This window comes from Etheostoma spectabile, chromosome 23, assembly GCF_008692095.1.
Source record: "Etheostoma spectabile isolate EspeVRDwgs_2016 chromosome 23, UIUC_Espe_1.0, whole genome shotgun sequence".
Classification (NCBI taxonomy): Eukaryota; Metazoa; Chordata; class Actinopteri; order Perciformes; family Percidae; genus Etheostoma; species Etheostoma spectabile.
Window position 1 is genome coordinate 9,087,193 of NC_045755.1, and position 3,484 is coordinate 9,090,676.

At 44.4% G+C, this 3,484-nt stretch overlaps 1 protein-coding gene and 1 pseudogene across 15 annotated transcripts in view; both read left to right on the forward strand.

The window, feature by feature from the left end:
* nrcama (neuronal cell adhesion molecule a) overlaps nucleotides 1–3,484 on the forward strand; it is a 1,100,153-nt gene that overhangs the window by 711,548 nt on the left and 385,121 nt on the right. The gene's annotated exons all lie outside the window — the stretch shown is intronic.
* Nucleotides 1–3,484, forward strand: part of LOC116673021 (plexin-B2-like) — a 279,884-nt pseudogene that overhangs the window by 271,145 nt on the left and 5,255 nt on the right.

Here is a 3,484-nt window from a genome sequence, read left to right on the forward strand (position 1 = left end):
GGGGGGGGCAGCTAAACACACTTTAGACACCAAAAACATTTGTTAGTGTAAATGGACGCGATATGTAGAATATTGTCAGCGCTTCACCTTGCTGTCAGACAGGGGAACTGAAGCCGTCTCTTCAGAGCCACGAGACTCCTTTGACCTAACATTTCATCTCTCAGAACACGGGAGTTGCTGCTCTACCTCTGCCTCCATCGGTTAGTTTGTTATTGTGTGATTTTGGCGACTCCAAACTAACACTTTAAAACAACAAAGTAACACAATAACACTAACTAACTGATCAAGGCAGCGGTAAAGCAACAACTCCCGTGTTCTGCGAGATAAAATTACCGGGTTTTTTTCAAAGGAGTCTGGTGGCTCTGAAGAGAGTTCCCCATCGTAAAGATCTGTCTGACAGCACGGTGAGGCGCTGGAAATATTGAAAAAGATTTTTATTAGGTGTTTAAAAGGTTTTTAGGTGGCTAAAATACGTTAAAAGGAGTCCCAACTTACTGCGCTGTTGTTTTATGCTTGTGCTTTCTGTCAGATATTTAAAAACAGGCCAGAGAATGTGCTCTTTAATGACTTTAAAGGATGCAGTTGATGTGAAGATGTAACCGAGGGAACATTAAAAACCGTCTGCTTGCTTACTAGAATAACATTTTAAACTCCAAGCTGCGCTCCCTCCCTCACAGCAATGTTCCCGTAAACGTGACGTCCCGTCTGATTAAAGACGGAGCTCTAATGGTTCGATGTGTGCGTCTCCTGAACAGAAAACGCCCTGCTGGAGGACGACAGCACCTTCCACCTGGTGAGGCCGGCGGATGAACTCGACGAAGGGAAGTCCAAGAGAGGCAGCATGAAGGACAAGTCCATGACCAAAGCCATCACTGAGATCTACCTGACCCGGCTGCTGTCTGTCAAGGTGTGTGGGACATGATGAAGTACATTTACTCAAAAACTGCACTGTCAGGACATGTAAATATCAGATGCTGGAGAAGGATCATTTCATAGCGTGCAAGGAGAGAAATGGGCAGCGTTTTCCAAGAAAATAGATTTAAAAGAAAAGGAAGAATACTCATATGTATATAGATACGTAAACAGTGTGTGTGTGTGTGTGTGTGTGTGTGTTACAGGGCACTTTGCGCCGTTTTGTGACGACTTCTTCCGCAGCGTCTTGTGCGCGGCACCGTCGTCCCTCCTGCGTCAAATACTTCTTTGACTTCCTGGACGAACAGGCGCTGAGACACGCCAACGTGGACGAGGAGACGCTCCCATCTGGAAGACTAACAGGTACATACACACACACCACACACACACACACACACACCACACACACAACACACACACACACTAATATAGCTAACAAGGTGATGTATGTAGCCACTGTGTTGTGGTGGGTGTGTGTGTGTGTGTGTTGTGTGTGTGTGTGTGTGTGTGTGTGTGTGTGTGTGTGTGTGTTGTGTGATTAGGTCGTAGTACAGGTGATGTACACAACTTGTAAATATTTTTATTTTATTTTGTTAATGTTTTTGACAGGGACAGTGTACATTAATTAACATTGCTGTAAATGCACCAGAATTAGCCAAAAGGCTGTTTTTCATCCGTTGTCCCTGGACGGTTTTTAAAATTGTCTCCCTAAAAAATAAAAAATAAATAAAACATCAATAAGAAAATTAGAGTCAACAATACAAATACAAAAAGTAGTAAAACAGATAAAACTCTTTAATATATACTGAAAAGATGAATAAATGTCACCTTTGGTCAAATGTTTTTTGGGTCAATAGATGGTAGGATGTTAGGGGAGAGGTCAACTCTGATTGGCTTGCCCTGACATCCCTCCCCTAACCATAACCAATCCCATGTTGAAGGGGAGGTCAGGGACACTTGGTGTCCACTAATTATGGTCTGGTCTGGTCTGGTCTGGTCTGGTCTGGTTTGGCTCGGCTCTCAAAAGTCCAGTACTGATGTTTTACCCCAGTCCAGCGCTGCCTTGAGCTCCGCCTGTCAATCACAAGTCGGACAAATGAAATATTCATCAGCCGTCGTGAATTATTGACCAGGGTTATGGTCGGTGGAGGAAGAGACGGCAGGAAGAGATCAGAGGATGGAAGGAGGAGAGAAGAGGAGAGGAGGAGAGGAGGGAAACAGTGGAAGCAGTTGGGATTAATGGTTTCCCTTCATTTAGAGCAGACAAACACACCGTTTAATCTGTTAATTACACTTTTTGGTGTAGCAAACGGGCGACGAGTAAAGGCTTTTTTTGATTGTTTTCTCTTTTAGTAAGATAGTCGGTTGAGATCAAGCGTTCTGGCCCAAATGTAGTATAATAAATATTCTTAATCTTAATCAGGAGATTGAGAGTAATGGCTTCAGGAAGCACAGAAAAGATGGTGACCATCCCATCAGCATCAACAGGGAGGGGGGGGGGGGGGGGGGGGGGGGGTGGGGGGGTTGGGGGGGGGGGGGGCGGTGGGGGAGGTGGTCCAGGACTTTAAGGACCTAATTTTCTATGGAGAAGAAGTGGAACCACAGGATGGATTTCATGTGCTAGTGTTAACACATTGCTCACTGCAAACTATTTTTATGGGGACAAGTGCAGTTTGCATATCATGTGTAACTATCTATTTCTTAAACCTATTTTATGTATTTTAGTCTTGTTAGCTGTGGGCATCTCAGGTTTGTACAATGAGAAATAAAGTGTCTTATCTAATCGATAAGAACACAGGATAGGCGTCTGCTAGTTTTTTCTTCAGCCGAGTCCCTTCAGTCCCTGTTTACGCTGCGATATGCATCGTTGGGCATCGTTGGGAGTTTAATATCTCTGATTCCTATCCCGATACTTCCTTTTGATTTCGGTTCTTATTGGTTCTCGATAAGGATTCTTTGACGAGTGGAGTTGAAATGGGTCACTTGCTTATTTCCCATTTTATTTTGATTCAGTGGTGATTAACCGTTTTAACCGGGCTTTTTCAATGGATAATAAAGACACACTTCTAACGGAGGTTATTGGGCTCCATGGCTGCAACTCAACAAGCGCCTGGAAGTACGGCAGTCGCTACGGAAACCCAAACCTTTACTTTTACAACGATTGAAATAAAAAACGATATCATTGGAATCGTAATTTTGAGACAATACCAAGTTGGAACCGGTTCCCAATGCCCAATCCTGGGGACATGTATATGTTTATTGGTTATATATAGTATTGTATGTTAATGTGCAATGTCAAGTCAGTCAGTTTCTGAGAAATTTCTGCTTTTAAAGCTTTTTTTAATGTGCGTTCATGTGCAACTTCCTGACCCCGAGTCTGTCTCTGTCCCCAGCTTGCCGATGCGGTTTTGGGTGAACATCCTGAGGAACCCCGGCTTCATCTTCGACGTGCACGTGACGGAGGTGGTGGACGCGTCGCTGCACGTCATCGCCCAGACCTTCATGGACGCCTGCACCAAGACGGAGCACAAGCTCAGTCGAGTCAGTTCACACACACACACACACACACACA